Here is a 23,487-nt window from a genome sequence, read left to right as displayed (position 1 = left end):
AGCAGACTTGTGCAATGTAATAACTAGTTATCAGCTGTATGGATAGGTTTGCTCAAGCGAGAGTACTGATGTATAAATCCTGTATTGAATATTGCAGCATGACCATATATGCAGCCATGAGTGTTGCTGCTTTTATTTAATGCAGTTTGAAACCAATCACTGCTATTGTCTCCTTTTTTTTCTTACCATCAAATGAAATGTTCTGCCTAAGCTTTAAGTATTCATGCATTTTCATTCTCTTGATATCTGCATGGGATTTTTATGTTCTGAACGTTGTTCTGTATTCACCAGTAGTCTTTCAAGGGCATAGTCACCATCAATTTCAGCTATTTCCATTGCACAATAATAATAGGAAACTGTGCTTTGCCACACTTTAAAATTCTTCCACATATCTCCCTTCAGAAATAGAACAATCTATATTTCAACTGATTTGCTTTATTTTTATCGCTTTTGCATATGCAGCACTTTGTTCCCCTCCGAGGTTCTTTCTGCTTTAATGAGCCATTATCACACTTGCTGAAACATGTCTGAAAAATCTCAATGTTTCTCCATTAAAATTGTTTTATAGAGAAGAAAACCTAAGGGGAACGGCAAACTGCAAAGATTAAAATAAGGAAAAGAAAATCTCCTCTAATAAAAGAATAGAATGGTTCTCAGCATCTTCAATATTTTGCCTCTATTATTTACATACGACAGCGCAGGACATAGAGATAAAATTCCTGCAGCAAGATTCCAGAAAAGTGTTGCGCAGAGTTCCTTTATTAATGTGAGAATAAAGTCTTTGCATCTCACATATTATTCAACAAAGCAAAGAACAACTCAAGATAGAAACAAGAAGAAATAAGCCAGCAGATGAGTGAAATATACATGAATCTCTTAGCGGGAATAAAATTAGGGTTTAGATCGTTTTTTTTTTCCTAACTACAGTTTGTGAATCTGATAGTTTGTCATAATCTACTGTTAGGTAGGAATTATATGGAAATTAAAGTAATAATACAAGGGTGGGGAATTGTAAAAAGAGGCCTAACTATTACCGAAGCAGTGCAATTACACTGTACATGTGGTGATAACTCAACAATTCTGTTTAAATTGGTGGTTCTCTGTCCAGAAAATAACATCTGCCATCTTCAATGCAACTATAAATGGCACTATAAGGACAGGCAGTAACCTGTTCAATACATGCAGGCCCTTAATATGATATCCTTATAACCACTCCTACCAGGGGAATTCCCCCAAGCATTAACTAAACATATATATATAGGTGTATATATAGGTGTATGTATATATATATATATATATATATATATATATATATATATATATATATATCTTTATATATATATATATATATATATCTATATATATATATTATATATTATATAGACAATGCATAGTTACATATGAGTTAAAAATGTGCTGCTTTCCAATAAGATGCTATAAATAAATGGCTGCTCAGATTACAATGCAATAAAACAAGTCCCAACTTTGAACAGGCCATCCCTCTGACTCTAATATAGAGTAGTTCTCTGTAGTCAAAGTCTGGTTGTCACTTCATAGATCTAAGTTATAAAGCACAGTGACTGACATGGAAGCCTGAGGGAAAGATACTGTAAACTAAGAGTAAGTGAGAATTAAAGTATGTATTCTTTGCCAATGATGTGTCTGCACTTTTATCGCCCTGCAAGCCATAACAGACAAGCACATATGAATTAGATGACTATACATATAATTCTAGAGGAGCTGTATTTAATGTCATTGTAATCCTATCTTGACTAAAAAAGCCTTCTCCAGCTAGTTATGATAGAACATGGATAACACTGGGCTCTCTCACACAGGATGGACCTTCGGTAAGTGGAAATGTGATATAAAGGTGTTGTGAAATTTTATGGGGCAAATTCACTAACCTCCAGCGACGGCTTCACTCACAGCGCAACACTTCACCAGGCTTCCATTCGCCAGGACATTGTGAATTCACTAAAATCCCGAATGCTGGCAAAGTTGCACTAGTGTTACTGAGCCAAGCAAAGCGAAGTTGCGCTAGCGTTGCCTAATTTGCATATGGCAGGAAGTGAAAGTACAATGGACTTATATGTTGCAGCAAATACATTACACTACACAAGCCTGGGAAACCTTAATAGAATAAAATAAAGTTGTTATAATGCCCTACACATGAGCCCAGTGTATAGTTTATGTCTATGTGACATATGTTAGGAAATGTAGGGGGGTTACCCCTAAAAAATGTTACGTGTTTTTTCAGCCTATCATCCTGAAAAAAGGAAAAGACACTAGTATTTTTTGGGACTTAGAAAAATTTTCAACTATTTTTTTAGGAAGTCCTATCTACTCTATTGCACTTCACCTGGTCTGAGGTGGCGAAGGCAAGTTTGGCGCAAGAGGTAACGTTCAGTAAAATCCGCATCTACGAATTTGCGTAGTTACGTCCCTTCACCAGAGCGCAAATTCTCCAGGCGTTAGAGAGCCAAGAGCCGTAGAGTCTATCTCCTTCGCTAGCGAAGTTATGCCAGCAACCGTTAGTAAATCAGCGAAGTTCTGAAATTACGTCACGCTGTCGAATTTTCGCCAGTGTCAGTCACTTCGCTCTTTAGTAAATTTGCCCCTATCTCTCTTGGTGCTGTGTAAATAAAATCGAGGAGTGCATGTTCTCTGTAGAAGGAGTAGTACTGAACCTAACAAGCCACATGAAGTGTGAAGAGGAAGTGCAAACACCTCCCTCTTTTGTGCACTCTTGTCAATTTGATCCAAAATTGTCAGACACCATGGCTAGACTTGAGGTAAACTTCATCAGTGACCAGTCTTAGAATGATAAGCCAGAGGCCCATCAGGAAACCTCAATGGTATAGAGACCACTCTCCAAAATATTTTTCCACCCCCCCTCCACTCCACCTTTTGTCTTTTCCTTGTTAATACGGTATATGTTCACTTGTCTGTTTGTTCCTTCATGTTCTTTCTCTTTCTGTCCTTCTTCTCAGTTGGTCCATTCCTTGCCTCCCTTCTGCTTATACTTATTCCACGTTTCCCAGTTATAATTACTGCAGCATTGCCAAGGTAAAAGCATTGACATCCAAATTATTGGAAAAACATGAGGTCCACCTATACTTCAACAGACAGGGACAGTGATGGTCTGCACAGATGGGGCATGAAACTCTGAGGAAGAGCAACTAGTAAGTGTGAATGCAGGTTATCACATACTGCTCAACCATGATGTCTGTACAAGGATGCATGATAAAACAGAAAAAATGAATCAAAAATAGTTCTGTAAAACAATCCAAGTACGGATGCCAAGATAAGGATTATGAGTGCCTATACTTCATTTCCTCAAAAGACTATCATAGTTGTAGGGTGTACATTCCAATAAACTCTACTGTACATTAAGGGGCACATTAACTTAGCTTGAGTGAAGGATTAGAAGGAAAAATACTTCGAATTTCGAAGTATTTTTTTGGCTACTTCGACCATCGAATTGGCTACTTCAACCTTTGACTACGACTTCAAATCGAACTATTCGAACTAAAAATCGTTCGACTATTCGACCATTCGATAATCGAAGTATTGTCTCTTTAAGAAAAACTTTGACCACCTACTTCGCCACCTAAAACCTACCGAACACCAATGTTAGCCTATGGGGGAAGGTCCCCATAGGCTTTCCTAGCAATTTCTGATCGACGGAAAATCGTTTGATCGATGAATTAAAATCCTTCAAATCGAATGATTTTTCTTTCGATCATTCCATCGACCGAATTGCGGTAAATTCTTCGACTTCGCTATTCGAAGTCGAAGGATTTAACTTCAATGGTCGAGTATCGAGGGCTAATTAACCCTCGATATTCGACCCATAGTAAATGTGCCCCTAAAACCATGATAGATATTCATTTACCATTTTTTTACCCCATGAGTTATTGGTTTATTCACTTGTTTATACATAATTTGTAATTCAATTTATTCCGTTCAATGTATATGAATATTTCATTGGGTGAATATATTTGGAGAGCACTGTATTACATAACCAAACAGAGAACTGTAAGTCCTTTCCATGTAAATACTGTAATTCCTGAAAGTATACTCACCTTCTTTCTCCTTTACAATTTTTTTTTTCAGTTCAACCTAAAATCACAGATGAAATACAACACTGTTGCTTTCAAACATTCTGTTATTGGGAGTCATTAGTCATTCACTTACCATTACTGACCTGAAGATAGTGCTTTCTATTCAGCCCCAGGACTAATCATTTCTACGGCAATGCTTCTAAGAACATAGGCAACATAGGTGCTATCAGAACCAACACATTAAGGTTTGCATTTAATCCACTATCCAATATTCAAATACTAACAAAAATGAATATAACATCAGATTGGAGCTTCAAACGATCCTGCTTTCCCTTTCAAAAATAGGAACATTTTGTTCCCTATTGAATATAATCAAAATCTTATATCCATCCATGTTTACATAAAAAGAGCTGTTTGTTTAGACTTCTGGTCGATAAGCCTGAAACTTATTATATATTCTCTTTTCATTTTTTTTATATCCGAGAGAATTATGTATATTTTATGATAACCCAAAATGACTTGTACATAAAAAAATACAGACTTTAAAGATAAAAAGGATTAGTAGCAGGTAATGCATTTTCCATGAGTGGCTATAGGGCTCTCTGTTGAAGGATGTACAGGCTGCATACAAATGAACTGATAAAAGTCTGAAGCTACGGATGGGTAGGGAGACTCATGCTTTGCTGGAGATGATTCTTAAAGTTACAATAAATCAGACAGACAGTGTCGGCCTTTGAGGATAAACCTGTGATGACTTGTTGTGCCACTTTGAATCGCCTCTGAGGCCCAGGGACTAAAAAGTGCCTAGATGTCACATTAAATCTACCGGGAGGATGGAGCACTTCAAAGAGGAACGCAATCAGATCTGATAGAAAATACATTTTCTGAAAGCTACTGACGAAAAAGTAATCTTTGATGTGGATGTTGAATAACAATTGATATTGTCTTCCCTGACATTTTTCATTATTGCCGTCTTATACAGCCTACTTCATGTATTAGAGTAATATTAACTGTTTGACAGGGACAAATCCTCAAACTGTCTCATAAGCAGTTGTTGCTGAATTGTCTTAGCTCATTGCCTGTAAAAACTGCCTCAATAACCACACTTCAATATGATGCTATACTTTTGATTCTTCAGACAATACTCAATGCCAAATGTAATCGACAGGTTGCAGGGAATTTCAACTGCAGTTAAGCAAGCTGTGACTTATTATTCCATCTCAAGGGCAACGCAAGTCAGGGTGATTCATGTAAAAACGTTTATTTTAATGACATACCGTTCTCTCTTAATTATCAAATGTGTTTGAACAGAAATGTTGCCTCTAGTCATGTACAGTGATCCTAAAGGCTTGCTAATAATATGGCTTTTAGAGAACTTTCACTGGAAATACACTGACCTGAAGGATGCATGTTGCCCAGTGACACTTCAATTACAGTTCGCGTAACATAAAAATGGGGGGATGGGAGCTTTACAATGTGTAAATAACAAAGTCTGTTCTCTCTAAAAGGCATTGGTACAAAATTCAAATAGATCATTTACAAGCTGCAGGGTAGCGTGCAAAGTTCAAAGAAAAGAGGAGCAACCCAACATTTGCACCCTTTAATAAGCTACTACAGATGCAGTTCTTTACACCCTTGAATGAAAAGTAAGGACCTGCACATCTCCAATGAATACAGTGCTACCGACATTTATCATGAAGGGCTGCACGGAAGGCATATAGGTATCCCCAATTTCGTGCTTACACGCCATTCAGTACAGGGCTGTGCCAGTGCTGGATCTTGTACCTTACATTGGATTCAGCACAAGGTTCAAGATGTAGACTGTGTGAAGACATTGTAAATGACCCCTAATGTTATCATGCATAACATTCTTCATACCATAGTTTGATACACAGCAACATGTTGCATTTGGCCATATTTTGGGGCATATTTTATTAACATTGGAGACATACAGTTAGGTACATAAATATTTGGACAGACCACTTGTTTTTCTAATTTTGGTTCTGTACATTACCACAATGAATTTTAAATGAAACAACTCAGATGCAGAAATTGTAGAGGCTGCTATACACAAAGGGATGTTTCTATCAACATTGGAGACAATAGGACGTAGGATGTTGTCCATAGCAACCAATCAGTAATTAGATTAAATAGTCACCTACAAGTTAGAAAACAAAAGAAAAGATCTGATTGGTTGCTATGGGCAACATTTCTAGTGATGTTTGTCTCCAATGTTAATAAATACACCCTTTGTGTATACAAGACCCAACAAATTCTGGATCTAAAAATAAAATAATATTTAGGGGAAGATTTATCAAGGGTCGAATTTCGAGGGTTAAAAAACCCTCGAATTCGACCCTCGAAGTAAAATCTTTCGAATTCAAATAACGAATTCAAAGGATTTTAGCGCAAAAGGTTTGATCAAACGATCGAATAAAAATCGTTCGATCGAACGATTTTTATTCGATCGAACGATTGTAAGCGATTGATCGAATGATTTTTATTCGATCAAAAAAACTTTGAAAAGTGCTCTGGAAGGTCCCCATAGGCTAACATTGCACTTCGGTAGCTTTAATGTGGCGAAGTATGAAGTTGAAGTTTTTTTTAAAGAGACGATTACTTCAATTATCGAATGGTCGAATAGTCGAACGATTTTTACTTCGAAACGTTCAAATAATTTAATTCGATCGAATTTGACCAATTCGATGGTCAAAGTACCCAAAAAAATACTTCGAAATTCGATTATTTTTGCATTCGAACTATTCACTCAAGCTTAGTAAGCCCCTTACAGTTAGGTCCATAAATATTTGGACAGATACAACTTTTTTTCTAATTTTGGTTCTGTACATTACCACAATGAATTTTAAATGAAACAACTCAGATGCAGTTGAACTGCAGACTTTCAGCTTTAATTCAGTGGGTTTAACAAAAAGATTGCATAAAAATGTGAGGAACTAAAGCCTTTTTTTAACACAATCACTTCATTTCAGGGGCTCAAAAGTAATTGGACAATTGATTCAAAGGCTATTTCATGGGCAGGTGTTGGCAATTCCTTTGTTATGTCATTATCAATTAAACAGATAAAATCCCTGATTGAGGGGGGTGCTTGTATGTGGAAGATTTTGCTGTGAACAGACAACATGCTGTCAAAGGAGCTCTCCATGCAGGTGAAACAAGCCATCCTTAAGCTGCAAATACAGAAAAAACTCATCCGAGAAATTGCTACAATATTAGGAGTGGCAAAATCTACAGTTTGGTACATCCTGAGAAAGAAAGAAAGCACTGGTGAACTCAGCAACGCAAAAAGACCTGGACGTCCACGGAAGACAACAGTGTTGGATGATCACAGAATCATTTCCATGGTGAAGAGAAACCCCTTTACAACAGCCAAACAAGTGAACAACACTCTCCAGGAGGTAGGCGTATCAATATCCAAGTCTACCATAAAGAGAAGACTGCATGAAAGTAAATACAGAGGGCTCACTGCAAGGTGCAAGCCACTCATAAGCATCAAGAATAGAAAGGCTAGATAGGACTTTGCTAAAAAAAACATCTAAAAAAGCCAGCACAGTTCTGGAAAAACAGATGAAACCAAGATCAACGTCTACCAGAATGATGACAAGAAAAAAGCATGGAGAAGGAGAACAGCTCATGATCCAAAGCGTACCACATCATCTATAAAACATGGCGGAGGCAGTGTGATGGCTTGGGTGTGCATGACTGCCAATGGCACTGGGACACTAGTGTTTATCCATGATGTGACACAGGACAGAAACACCAGAATGAATTCTGAGGTGTTCAGAGACACTATCTGTTCAAATCCAGCTAAATGCAGTCAAATTGATTGGGAGGTGTTTCATAATACAGATGGACAATGACCCAAAACATACAGCCAAGGCAACGCAGGAGTTTATAAAAGCAAAGAAGTGGAATATTGTTGAATGGCCAAGTCAGTCACCTGATCTGAACCCAATTGAGCATGCATTGAGCAACACTTGTTGAAGACTAAACTTCGGACAGAAAGTCCCACTAACAAACAACAACTGAAAGCCGCTGCAGCAAAGGCCTGGCAGAGCATTAAAAAGGAGGAAACCCAGAATCTGGTGATGTCCATGAGTTCAAGACATCAGGCTGTCATTGCCAGCAAAGGGTTTTCAACCAAGTATTAGAAATGAACATTTTATTTTCAGTTTTTTAAATTGTCCAATTACTTTTGAGCCCCTGAAATGAAGTGATAGTGTTAAAAAAAGGCTTTAGTTCCTCACATTTTTATGCAATCTTTTTGTTCAACCCACTGAATTAAAGCTGAAAGTCTGCAGTTGTTTCATTTAAAATTCATTGTAGTAATGTACAGAACCAAAATTAGAAAATACAGTTGTATCTGTCCAAATATTTATGGACCTAACTGTAAATATTATTTTGTTTTTAGATCCAGAATTTATTGGGGCTTGTATACACAAAGGGGTGTATTTATTAACATTGGAGACAAACATCACCAGAGATGTTGCCAATGGCAACCAATCAGATCTTTTCTTTTGTTTTCTAACTTGTAGGTGACTATTTAATCTAATTACTGATGTATCCTACGTGGTTTGTCTCCATTGTTGATAGAAACATCCCTTTGAGTAAAGCAGCCCCTACAATGTCTAGACCTGACAATAAAATAATATTTATATCTTTAATGGGTCCAGTAAACAGACTATGGCCTATTTGTTAATATGCATAGAAATATGACTAAAATATATATTTCACTGTCACCAAGTAGGGGTACCTGATATCATATGCAGCCATTGTTTCGACGAAGTTTCTCTGTCCATGAATAACAATTATATCTCTCACTATTGCAAAAAGAGTGGCGCTATTAGACACTGTAAATGATAAAATCACATTGATTCAGCATTGAAAACATAAGGTACAATCTTTGCTATCACTGCTATTTTGTTTCATTCCATAAATGGCATCTTAACCCTTTGTACAGAGCAGGATTTTTTGAACAGAGGCACTTAATGTTAATTTCAAGATGACTAACCTGCTGCACCTGGTACTTAAATTCGAACAAGACTTGTCATCATGTTGCTAGGCAACCGTAGAGAAACCGAACAGTTTTACAATCATGTTTTATGGGTCTATTTTACAATAAAGATCTGACATCATGTAAAATGTATGCAAATAAATGACAACATAGTATAATGATCACTTGAAATAACATTTACAAAGTAGAAGAATCCACAAAATATAATACTTGAAACAAGCAAAAATATTTTCTTTGCATGTCACTGCTTCCTGCACAATAAATCAAACTTCGTGTAACAGTGGCATGATGAACAACAAGCTAAACAATACATTTTTCCAAAATAAAAGAAAGGGCTGTTTCTGTTTTTCTAACAGGAGACGACACAAATAAAGAAATTTAAAGGAACTGAATAAACGCCCACTCACCTGTAAGATGAAATCCATCCCATAGGGAGGCTCTCCCTTGAATGTAGACTAGAGAAGTTAGTTTATCAGACTCACCCTGTCCCAAGGGGAATAAAAAGAGGTTTTGATGATATAGAGCAGGACTCCCCAACCTTTTCTACCTGTGAACCACATTCAGTTGTAAAAAGAGTCAGAGAGCAACAAAAGCATGAGAAAAAGTTCCTGGCGGTGTCAAATAAGGAAAAGCTCAAAGAAGGTAAAGAGATCCGCAATAAATAAATGCAGTAGTAGTAGTAGTAACATTTAAAAAGTATTTATTAGGACATGTATAGCCTAACACGTTTCGTGCAAATGGGCACTTATTCATTGGCTAATGGTCCCACCCCTGTACAAGCTTTTTATAGGGGTGATGACCAATCAGAAAAGGATACATCATACAAAGCTTTAACCAACAGGGGAAGGATACATCACACAAAACCTCACTCAATGCGTATTTGTCAGGACTGCCAGAAGTACCCGACGCCGCTGTTTACATTCCCGGTGGTCACAGTGAAGATCCAAGATGGCGGCGCCCATGCTGAACACATGGCTCCAGCGTCGCTGCATGATGATGTCATCACTGTGACCGCCGGGAATGTAAACAGCGCCGTCGGGTACTTCTGGCAGTCCTGACAGTATTATAAGGGCTAACAACCAAAGAAACATAGCATGGAAAGCACTTTTTTTTGATTGTTCATCACTTCTATAAAAAGCTTGTACAGGGGTGGGAACGTTATTCTATGAGTAAGTGCCCATTTGGCACAAAACGTGCCTAATAAATACTTTTTAAAGTACTTGTTTGGCACGAAACACATTAGGCTATAGATTTCCTAAATCTACTTACTACTTACTACCTACTTTGCTACTGCATTTATTAATTTCGGATCTCTTCACCTACTTTGAGCTTTTCCAATTTTTGGCAACCCTTGGACTGGGTTTGGTACTACCAACTATTTGGTAGGTCCTATAAGGATTGGCAGCCTACAGGAAGCTCTGTTTGGCAATACACCTGGTTTTTATGTGACCAAAACGTGCCTTTAAGATTGGAATTCAAAAATAAACACCTGTTTGAGGCAACTGGAAGCAACTTCCAAGGGGTTAGTGAGCAGCATGCTGCTCACAAGCCACTAGTTGGACATCACTAATATAGAGGAATTAGTGCCAGGAAAAAGAAAAAAAAATGTCTTCCACAAAATTACTATTAGAGCAGTCCTAATTATAGGGGTCAAGGGAAGGAAATTGGGAAGGAAATTTGGTGGAAGTGTTATTTTGAAAAACTTTAAAACTGAAATTAACACTAATGTACAAATAAGAGCACCTCAATCTATAGTGAATTAAAGTGTGAGCTATCTAATTCCAACTGAGAATTGGGAAAACAGCTTTTGCAGATGTAACTACAGTAGAATGTCAACTTATGTGTACCAGTGTTCTTAATTTTTTCATCACTATCAATCATTTTCTGGCGCTGTTTGTTCCAGCCTAACATTGCTTTTTCTACTGGTAGGGGAGTGAGACTCAGAAGTTCATTGTCATTCTGCTGTACTATCACATGTAGGATAACTGCAAGAAACACTTCACAGGTAACTATTCTACAGCCTTAGCCGCTATTACAAAACCTGCCCTGTACAAATTACAGTAATCTCCAGTGTTTACAAGCCTGCTGAAGACACTCATTGGGTGAAGTGATATATGGCAAGGAAAGTAAAAAATAACTTCTGGTCAATAAAAAAATGGCCAGATTTTTTTTGGCTTTCTAAGCTATTGTATTGGATATGCTATTTACAAGAGCGGCAATGAGAAAGTGAAAATAAAATGAGTCGAGAAGGACCAAACGTGGAAGCTCTGCTGGAAGCATCTGGATTTCATCCAAGAAATGATTAACAGAAAACAGCACAAGATAGAGTTGGAGATAAGAAGTGAAAATTTACTACACATTGGCACCCTCTGTTATAGCTACTGTAGCTGTGAGTGAGCTACGGTCATGTTTCCAATGACCTGTAAAGAGAAAAGATGGAAATAGAGAAGAAATACTAAGTCAAAAAATATTATGAAGACATCAATATGATAACTATTAGCGACACTGAAAAGAATGGGCTGGCTGATTTCATGTAATAGCTGTTTTTCATCAAAAAAATAGCATTCACTCTTTTGGGTATGCTAACTGTCTTTGTAATTGCTTCTAGACACAAAAGAATATAGAATACAATTTTAACTTAAGCCCAATATGCATCTCCTATTCCATCAAGCGGTACCTATTATTCACCCTATGCCCATAACATTTTTTTCCAAAACAACATTACCCCTTTCTCTTTTGTGTATAATATTAAATAAAAACCCAGGAGAAAACAGGTCTCAAAAAAATATCGGCATTTTAATACATTTTTGACAGTCTGTTAGATCATGTTCATAAAATGCCAGCTAAAATGGTTTCACGTGCATAATGTGCATAGTTTTGATACATTTCGGTGCACAGTGCAAGTGTAGAGGAGTGCTAGTATGTGCAAGAAGGTGCAAGAAGTGAATGTTGTTTAGTTAGCATAACTCTGCACTGATAGTTTCATTTAGTGATGAGGTTTGTAATCATACAGGAGCCCTACACAATGTGAATACATTGACAGGCAATTGATGCCACAGAAATTACACAAATATGCATGAGGTCTAAATCCCTTATTATTAAAAAGTATATTTTTAAGTGAATGCTAAGGGGCAAATTCACTAACCTCCGGAAATTCACCAGCGACGGCTTCCCTCACATCACCACAATTCGCCAGGCGATAATTCGCCAGGACAACGCTATTTCACAAATATGCGAAGTTGCATCCAGGGCGCCGAATGATGGCGAAGTTTAGCTAGCGTTAATTCACCAAACAAAGCAAAGTTGCGCTAGCGTTAGCTAATTTGCGGGAACATTACATTTCAATGGACGTATATGTTGCAGCGAATACATTACATTACACAAGTCCAGGGAACCTTAATAATATAAAATAAAGTCGTTATAATGCCCTACACATGTGCCCAGTGTATAGTTTATGTGCCATATGTAAGGAAATGTAGTGGGGAAGCCGGTTACCCTAAAAAAAAATTACGATCTTTTGCAGCCTATCACCCTGAAAAAACTAAAAGATGACAGCGTTTTTTGGGACTTAGAAAAATTTTCAAATTTGTTTTCAGGAACTCCTATCTACTCTATTGCACTTCGCCTGGTATTAGTTGGCGAAGGCAAGTGTGGCGGAACAGGTAACGTTCAGTAAAATGCGCATCTAAGTGAATTTGTGAAGTAACACTCTTTCGCCAGAGCGAAACTTCTCCTGGCGTAAGAGTGTGAAGTATTGCTAGAGTCTATCTTCTTCGCTGGCGAAATTACGCCAGAACCGTTAGTAAATAAGTGAATAACTAAATACCGAAATGACGTCACACTGGCGAATTTTCGGTAATGCTAGTCACTTCGCCCTTTAGTAAATTTGCCCCTAAGAAGTTCATTGTTTGCATAATACTACCTTCTGTACTTTTCTGCCTTAGAATATGGCCAATGTGGAGAAGACAAGATAAAAATGTGCCAGGTCAAGTTATATATGTTATTAGATCTCTAAGCACTGAACACACAACGTAATTGTTAAGGATTTTCACAATATAAGAAAATAGCAACAATTCTCTTTTCTTTTTAGAATGATTTTTTTTATTGCTTTTAAAAAAGCAGTTTGTTTTTAAAAAGATCTTCCAACAACCCTTGAATAAAAGAGAATAAAGATGTTTTCATGAATATGACCTCATTATCAAATGACATGACTTGCTTAGTCACAAAGAAATATAAGAATATAAGAAATTAATTCTCAGTTCCATAATGAAGAATCCTGACAGATTCAAGACTTTAAAAATGACAGAGAAAACACAGACTAAAATACAGATTGAGTAGACATTGCCCTGGTTCCTCATGCTTTGTACCTGCACTAGACCCCATAAAACAAATGTTTTCAAGTGTTTATGCATAGCAGAGAAATATTTGCTTTAGCATTACTGTATTAACATTGCTAATACTGCCCAGGATCAGTAACCCATACTATTTTCAATATATATAATTTCTTAAAGCACAGGCAGCACAATATGAACACTTCAGAAATACATTCTCTGCAGTTGAGCATACAAAAAATTAGCCTTACATGTAGAGCATAAACCAAGCTTGACTCCTATGGGTAATGTAATTGTAACCCTATCTTGGGATATACACCGTTAATATCTTACCATCCACAGGTTCTGAATCCGCTTTACTAAACAAAAGGGTACTGGGAATTTCTCTCAATGGCAGGGCCTCAGCCTAGCTGGAATCGGGGGTACACCTACTTGTGGCCCCACTAGGAACAAATTATTAACTACACCATTGCAGTAAAACAAATAGAACGTTATATAACTGCAAAAGTGCATATCAATAACCCCTGCCCTGAAGAACCAATGTGGTAGTCCAACCCTGGCACGGTCCTTACCAGGCAAAGTCCCACACTCCACTCCTGATGGATAAAGAGAGTCACAGTCCCTTTTCCCCAAGAGCTCTTAACTTTCCCCAGGTAGCGTTGTTGGACAGAGGTAGTTGCTCCAATATAGCAGGCACACAGACAAAAACTGTCCTAACACAGGGAACACATGCTGGGATCCTTCAATACCTTTAACTCAGGCAGATCACTAACAGAGGGCTCACACAGAGTTGGTACTGGCAATAACCTTTCTTCAGGCAGACACTCACCAGGGGCTCAAACAGAACTGGTACAGGCTTTCAAAGTGACTCACAGAAGTCTTTAGGCCAGTTTCAATACTCACCCTGAATGTGAGCACCTCCCAGCCTCTTTCACGTGGATCCTTTTCAAGGCAGCTCCTGTCACAGTCTCGCTGCTGTCTCTGAGCTCTAGACCCTCCATGGTCAAGCTCCCCAGACTTCCCTAAGCACTCCAAGGGCCTCTCACAACATAAGGCGCTCACATCTATGTCCACACTCCCTCATGAAGTGAAAATAAGAAATAGACTGAGACTGAGCATATGGTAGCTCAGCTTTTTATATTTCTTGCACAACAGTAATACCTTGTAGCCAAATTTTGAATCTGCCAGGACACACTGCACATGGATAAAGGACTCACTTCCTCTCTCTTGTCCAATTTAGGTTCAACACTTAGCTGGCCACAGCAGGGGATTTCCAACCATTTGGGATTTTTAGACCATACAGGAACTTAACCCTATTGATACCTACATAATAAAAGACATTACGTTTGACCAGGAGCAGTAACCCATAGCAACCAATCAATGGGGCATTGTTAAAGGGACACATCTTGATTAGGGGTAGGTATAAAGATTCTGTGCAAGTAGTGGCCAAGAGCCCCCCCATGTGCTTTCAGAGGGAAGCTCAGAATGAGTGGTAAGAAATCAAATATGAGGGACAGATTACAGAGAAGGTGTTCAAAACAGCTCACATTGAAAGAAGCAGAACCGGTATGGGACCTCTTATCCAGAATGCTCAGAATCTTTCTGTAATTTAGATCTTCATATCTTAAGTCTACTAGAAAATGAAATAACCCCAATAGGCTGGTTTTGCTTCCAATAAGGATTAATTATATCTTAGTTTGGATCAAGTAAAAGCTACTGTTTTATTATTAGAGAGAAAAAGGAATTCATTTGATAAAAATTGTATTATTTGATAAAATAATCAGAGGCAACCTTTCTGTAATCTGAGCTTTTCCCATACCTGTATAATATTGCAATAGGTAGCTTTAGTAAGGAGATGTAGAGTGGCACAGTCATGCAAGTTCAGAAGTACTAGCATATAGAAAACTGAATTCCCCTGCACCATGTCACCTCAAATAAGACAGTAATTAATTAGTGACACAATGCTGTCATCTGGGTTTTGCCTGCCAGGTTGCTATGTGCAGAACTCTATTAACCCCCCTTATTATAAATAGCTTACCAATTATAATTATAATTTGCTTTGACACCCTGCAGGTATTAAATAGTTACACATTAGGTAAACCAGTAACAAGCATCAGTCCTTATTATTAAGGATTTTTTTTATGTTATCTTATTATTTATTATTATAATGTAATACTCTTTCAAATATATTCACAGTTAAGACAATTAATTATTCTCAAAATTATTTTTGTCACTTTAACACTTTCAAAATGTTATATTTCACTAATATATTAGCAGTGCTTGCTGCTTATGGCTTTATGCAGAGAACTAGCAAGAAGTATCTGTGTTAGAAACTTGCAATATACAGTTAGGGTTTTGCAGAAAATTATGAAGTATGCAGTAAATGAACAAGAGTTATTGTCACTTGGAAACCAAAAATAGTGACGGTATTTATTCTGTCCAGAACTTGTAAACATGGCTTTTTCCAGGTAATTGGGACATGTATTTACTAACACTGAACAAATTTTCACCTGGCAATAATCAAAATCCAGGACACACCTATGACTATATCCAAAAACGATATTTTAATCTCTCCAAATCTCTTTCTGATTGAACATATTGGTAGATCAGCTTGATGCATGATCATAGGCTGTACAAATGAGTGACTCTCTTTCTGATCAGTTGCTGCTTGATTAAAGCCTGTACTGCACACTTTGGCATACTATTTGTGCAGCCCAATTGGCCAGCAATCTGCCCGTTTGGCTGTAACAAGACAATCGACCCATAGGTAACACCCTTAAGTCTCTAAATTTTCTTGACTTGACTCAAACTCATAGAAAAACTTATTGGTACAATCCCCCAGTGAAAAGCTGCCTCAAAACTACATAGAAAAAAAAACATGTAGAAAACAGAGTTCTTGACTAAATTCTGTGTCAAAAATCAAGATAAATAGACATGCATCCTTGATCCATGATCTAGGTCTGGCTATAAGACCTTATTCGATTTTATCGAGTGCTAATTAGTTTGTGACAATGGCTGGTATTCAGGACTACTAATAGAAATTAAAGATCAAGACCCGTCGTCCTGGTACCTACAGAGAGGCCAGACCTAAGACAGATAGGTGAATTGAGGCAGATAGTGGTCTCAGGTAGTAATACAATGGGCATGCTGACCAAAGGTCAAGACTCTGCAGACAGAAGTTAAACAGCAGTTAGATACAGTTAGATACAGTTCAAGTGTTGCTTCAGAACTACATATGCTCATCCTGTCTCAAACTAGCAGACATAGATTTTATGGTTTGTGTATGTTGGACAGGGCCGCCATTAGAAAAATAAATTTTTTGGGGCCCCCTGGGCCCCGCCCACACTGGCGCCCAAGCCCCACCCCAGATCCCACCCACTCCAACCAAGCCCCACTCCATCCTACCCAAAGACCACACAGACATCAGCGCTAAAAAAGTAACCCCCCAACACACAGGTTATAAAAAGATATTGATGGTAAGGGCCCCCTTTTAAGTTCAAAATAACATTGGTGCCAGGGTCTCCCTTACAAGTTAAAAAAAATTGCGGCCCCAAAAAATATTTTTCTTTTTCTAATAAATGACCTAACTTATTTTAAATAGCCTTCTCTCTGAGTTTTGCTTTATAACGAGCTCTGGATAATAAAAATACCTTCATTTGGCAAAGCCAGAAATGGATTTTAGCTCCTTAATAAATGGTTTGTAACGGCTAGATAGTTTATTACTGTATAAGTAAATAGTGTTATTTTTGTCCCCAGTCACAAGATGGGGCTGCAGGGGATAACCCTGAAGGGTTTCTAGATCAAGTTCTCCACTGTGGCACTTGGAGAGGATTTCCCTACAATAGGCTATACAAGGAAGAGAGCAAGCATGCCATTTCTATTTTGGCGAAGAAGAGTGAGTGACACTAGGGAGCCTGAGGCTTTCTACCTCAGTGCGGTACCTGAAGGAGGCAATAGAAACGCAAGGCATGCAAAACTGGATAACACATTAACGCCAGGCATACCAGTAAAACATCACTGCAGAAAATGAATAGATTGAAAGCATTATCTGGCAGAATTCCAAAAGCTTTTTTTTTGCTTTCCATGCTGCTTGTTTGTCTCTGCATCCTGCAAAGTTGAAACTCCTGCATAATTATTAAAGATGCCCATGCTTCCCACCCCCCCCCCTTGTGCCTATTTACAGATGCCCATGAACAGGAGGGTAGGCACCGGGTGATCCCAGTGGCTTTGAAATCCATGTTCCATTCATTGATATTTGCTTGGGGATTTGTGCAGCAGTAATTATTAGAGAAGCTGTATTGGTGACTGTGAACAAAGTGTTCATGTTTTTTTGTGGACCTCCAGTTTATTCTTATCTAAGTGTGTAAATACAAGTCCCTTGTGGGATGTGATAGAATGGATTATGTGCACATTAACTCCAGACATGCCAGTAAGATCACTGCAGAATTGAGAATGGACATATTAACTCCAGGCATGCAGGTAAGATCACTACAAAAATGGAAACCATTTCTTCCATGCTGCTTGTCTGCCTCTGCCTCCTGCATAGCTGAAACTCTTGCATAATGATTAAAGATTCCCCCCCCCCCGCCTTTATTTACAGACGCCCATGAACAGGAGCTTAGGCACCAGGCGAGCCCAGTGGCCATGTTCTGTTCATTGATATTTGCTTGGGGATTTGTGCAATAGTAATTTTTAGAGAAGCTGGTTTGGTGACTGTGAACAAAGTGTTCATATTTCCATCTGCACGACAGTGTTTAACTACCAGTCGCCTTTGTGTTGTTATGATATATAACATAAAGGCGACATAATTCAGCAAGTTATTACTACATTATTGGGAAGGGACAGAAAAGAGTTGTAGTTCTGACATTGGTCTTTCAAATAATAATTAAATAATGCACTAATTGGCCCATTAGTGTACAATACACATAGTCCTTTCAACCCGTCACTTGGCAGAGCAGCTGCAGTTTTTGTGCTTGTGCCAGGCACACATTTCAGTTCTCTTCTATGCGGGGGAGGGGGGGGCTATACATAATTCCTGCATTAGACAGTAAAGTTCAGGGCTCCTGCTATTGCTTGCAGCCACTGGACTCATCTAGCTGTTTAGGAATGATGCACTAGTAAAGGGCCTGCATGTAGACTCCCTTGGGCTGCCCATGTGCCCATGTGATTTTAGAGGTGCAAAGTTTTGCATCTGACAATAAAAAGCACAATTACATGGGAGCAAGTTGCATTGTGCACAAAAAAAAAGTTGCTTTTTTCCAATTTTGTTGTTCATCTCTTTACCACTTTAAGGGGGTTATTTATCATAGTCCGAATTGATCTCAATATTTTCTGAAAAAAACACCAACCAAATCCGCACTTATTTATTAATACGTTTTCCCGAAAATTTTGTTTGTGGGAAAAAAATCAGAACCCCCTGAAAACTCCAGATTATTACGAAACCCAGCGCAATGTCAAAAAAATCTTTGGGACTTCTCCTATTGACTTATATGCAACCTCGGCAGGTCTGAGATGCCGGATTTTCGGATTCTGACTTTTTCCATAACAAATTCCGAAAAAATTTGCATTTTTTAAAATTCCGATTTTATACTAAAAAAAAACACACATTTTCGGATTTTCGGCATTCGGAGTTTAGAAAATAACCCCCTTAGTAAATAAGCTCTGAAGACTCAAGTAATTTTACACCTCTGCTATAACCCGAGGAAAATATTCTGAAATTTGCCCTGTGCGGTTGCTTGCATCCAACACTGTTCACTGTTAAGTACCTATGAAAACGACACGGCTATTGAGCAGTTACATGGGCTGCCTTTAACAGGGTGATTCAACAGTGCTAAACTGCACGGCTCTCTGCTCTTTAATGGCTCTTCCAGAAGGAAAGGGCCGTTCTCCTCCGGTTGACGGAAGATAAAATTAAGCTTCAACTTGAATTCAAATTAGGGAAATGAATGCTTTCAGAACCACTCATTGTAAATGTAAGAGCCTTCGGCATAGCCGTGTACAAGGTACTATGTATCTTTAGGTTGTTTGCATACATTCTGGTCATGAGGTATTGTCTGATCAGCTCTTGGGAAGATTCACTGAGTGTTCAAGGTTATGCAGCATATTGCCCTTTTCTGCTTTGTTCTCATGTACAGTGTGTTCAGAGGAGCCCTCTAGCAATTATTCCCAGGGTTTGTTGGGAAGGAGCAGAGCACCATCTAGTGGAGAGTTTAAGTTCACCTTCAAGCCCCTTTTTGTTTCCTTTCCAGTGTTATTGCCTCTTCTCATCTAGATTTTTTTTCCCTGTAGCATCTATTCTGACACTGTCCTTTGCACTAACTGGTATTTATCGACATTAAGTGATCATTTTATAATTTCCAGTAACCCGTGCAAGATCCGCCAGCCAAAAAAAAAAACAGCTTTCCTCATGAGCAACTAATAAATCAAAACTTGACAAAAAAAATAGCACAGGGCTATTATAAAAACCATCCGATGGATTTATTTTTGTGTGCGCGCATCCTCTATTTCACTGTGGCTGTTATGTGGCAATTTTCCATCCAGCCTATTACATTTTTCGGAACACTGAACAAAATAAAAGCCTGGTCACAGCAGTTATGCTAATTTTCAGCTGGAAATAAATAAATAAGGAAATGGAACAAAACCCAAAAATAGAACTAATGTTCTGCTGTCTGCTCCTATCATTGCCGGTCGCAGCTAGTTCTCTCTCTGCGGTTTTTTTTTAATATTCCGATGAGGGTGGGTCGCAAGCGAAATTAATTCTGTTCATAAAATTAGCAAATGAGTTTAAAATTGCCAATGAGGGTTAATTCCCTTAATAGAATAGAATCTATAAAGAGCCCTTTGATCAGCACATCACAGTCAATTACCGTTTTAGATCCTATGTATGAAAAGAACATTCACATTGTGAAGTGAACTCAGCAGGACGTTCTCCCACAATGCACCGGGATCTTTGCATCTCACTTGCTGATTCTCGGCAGCCTCCGACATCTAAGGGCTTCATTGTGTGCTCTCCCTGAACTTTAATGTATCCAGGGTGACATGAATAAGCCATGCACTGCAGTGCATGTAATGAATTATAATCATTGGCATAAGCCCAGCAATCTTAAATGGCAGAAATGACTGGCTGTTATGTTCTAATCACAGGGCAGCATATTTGGTGCAGTCAGTCAAAAATGTCTAATTTTAAAAAATAATAACGTTCAAGGAGAAAACAAAAGGCGTGGCCCGTCTTCCTCTTCGACATCCACAGTCACATTCTTCTCTCATTTTTTCCATGTGACAGAGCAATGCTACAATTAAAGCACAATAATTTACTTATTATTCCAGTCAGGCATTAGTCCTAGTAATGGGGTACTTGGTGGAGAGATGGATTTTCTTGTTAGGAACTAAGCACAGGATTAGCTGAATTCTCCATGGAGAAATCTTGATTTGTTCAAAGTCTTTCATGTTTTCTACAGAGAAAGGATTATGTCTGCTTAAAGAGAGGCCTTGCTCAAAAAGCTACAAAGTATAAGAAAAGGATTTAGGGCAGCCAGGCCTACGGTTAAGTAGCTGAGGGGTAGAGGGAGTTTTAGAGCAGAGGATTATTTAAAGCCATGAAGTTCAAAAAATAATTGGTTTAGCTCTGCTGGGTCAAAGCAAGGTAACATGCTGGAAAGGCATTTAAGCATAGGCTAATATTCATTTTCCTTCAGCTAATTATTGCAGGGATTCAAGGGAAATACTGAAACAATCTAACTCCTTCCATAGGGGGGCTTAATCAGTTTTCTTCACTTCCCTCTCCGTCGCATTTCAAGTTGATGTCAGTTGTGTCATCCTTCTTATTATGAACAAGGTGGCTCACAAAAAAAATCTGGATAAACAAGAGCAGTAATGTATATCATCCAAAGGGAATTATCTGCAGTGTTGTGTTCCGATACAATAAATTCCAAAATCTCTCATGCCCGGATTTATACTAGTGGAGTACGATGTAAATATATGTGCTTGGACTAACTAGCAAACTGGAATCAATCTGTCATTTGAAAAAACATGGCACAAGTGGGATACAAGGTACCATGAAAGTAAGGGGTGTAATTAAACAGTTGGGGGCCGATTCATCAAGGGTCGAATATCGAGGGTTAATTAACCCTCGATATTCGACTAGGAACTAAAATCCTTCGACTTCGAATATCGAAGTCAAAGGATTTAGCGCAGATAGTACGATCGTACGATCGAAGGATTATTCCTTCGATCGAACGATTAAATCCTTCTAATCGAACAATTCGAAGGATTTAAATCCAACGATCGAAGGAATATCCTTCGATCAATAAAACTTAGGAAAGCCTATGGGGACCTTCCCCATAGGCTAACATTGACTTCGGTAGCTTTTAGCTGCCGAACTAGGGGGTCGAATTTTTTTTTAAAGAGACAGTACTTCGACTATCGAATGGTCGAATAGTCGAACGATTTTTACTTCGAATCCTTCGATAGTCGTAGTCGAAGGTCGAAGTAGCCCATTCGATGGTCGAAGTAGCCCAAAAAAACTTCGAAATTCAAAGCTTTTTACCTTCGAATCCTTCACTCGAAGTTAATGAATCGGCCCTTAAGGGGCAGATTTGTCAAGGATCGAATCGAAAATTCGAATGTTCAAATTATTTAAGTGTAATTCGACTAGGGAATAGTCCAAATTCGATTTGAGTTTTAAAAAAAAATCTAAATTCGAATTCGACTAATTGCCATCTATAACCTGCCGAATTGGTGTTTGGTATGGGGGTCCTCCTACAATCAATTTGGTGGACTTTTGAAAACTTTTTTTTGTGAAAAAACTTGAATCGAATTTGATCGAATTCGATTCGAGTTTGCAGGTCGAACCGATTCATCCACCTTTTAAAAAATCGAATTTTTTAATAAATTTCGATTGGTCACATTTTTTGAATTTCAAGTTTAGGGGAGTTTTTAGAAACTCCCATAAACTCGAAATTCGACCTTTGATAAATCTGCCCCTAAGGGACTACTTCAGCACAAATATGGTGGAAATCGGTAATGTAAAAACTTAAGGAAGTACTTTTATAGCAACATTATAAAACTCATGCAAAGACAATGTTATTATATACAATATTTAAAAACAGTTACATTTAAATTGCCTTGTTTTGCTTAGCACAGGTGCCATAGCACTAAAATATTTCAGCATTTTTGGACTACCAATTAAATATCTGAAATCCTGGTGTTATGCTTGAGATTTGGCTTCATTGCAAATGGTAAATGCAGTATGACCACTCGATAGTAAAGTTTGGTGTGTGCAACAGAGACATTTTAATAAATCTCAAAGTTTGCAGACATTTAGCATTGGATTAAAACTGCAGGCCATGTTGTCTGATGTTTAGAGTACCTGCCCGGGCCTTGTAGCAGAGACAGCAGGCCTGCTTGTTTGTACAGGTATGGAATCCATTACCCGGAAACCCATTAACCAAAAAGCTCCGAATTACAGAAACGCCATCTCCCATAGACTCCGTTTTATCCAAATAATCCAAATTTTTAAAAATGACTTCCTTTTTCTCTATAATAATAAAACAGAGCCATGTACCAGATCCCAACTAAGATATAGTTAATCCTTATTGGAGGCAAAACCAGTCGATTGGGTTTATTTAGTGTTTACATCATTTTCTAGTAGATGTATGGTATCAAGATCCAAATTACAGAAAGATCTGTTATCTGGAAACCCCCCAGGGTTTCCAGATAACAGGGGCTGTATATGTACAGTAATAAAGATTGGTCATCTTGCTGCTAGTCATGCAGGAGATTTTGAAAGTTGAATCTCGTACACCCAAAGTCTCCTGAGTGCTGAAGAAGCTGTGGCAAGTACCATTTTTACTCTAAAATGATTAGCTGTATGATTCATATAAACTCTTGCAATACAGATTGCTACACTAAGTACAATAGATGCAACTTAGCATGCTGCTTTTGCACTCTATGGAGATGGCATGATGAATTGTAGGGGAAAAATACTTGCAATACTGCATTCATAATATGCCTTCTTGTACTTCATGGTAATAAGCATCTTTCTGGTACATACTGCCTATGC

This window comes from Xenopus laevis, chromosome 1L (assembly GCF_017654675.1).
Source record: "Xenopus laevis strain J_2021 chromosome 1L, Xenopus_laevis_v10.1, whole genome shotgun sequence".
Classification (NCBI taxonomy): domain Eukaryota; kingdom Metazoa; phylum Chordata; class Amphibia; order Anura; family Pipidae; genus Xenopus; species Xenopus laevis.
The sequence above is the reverse complement of the archived record's forward strand: the minus strand, read 5'-3'. Positions refer to the sequence as shown.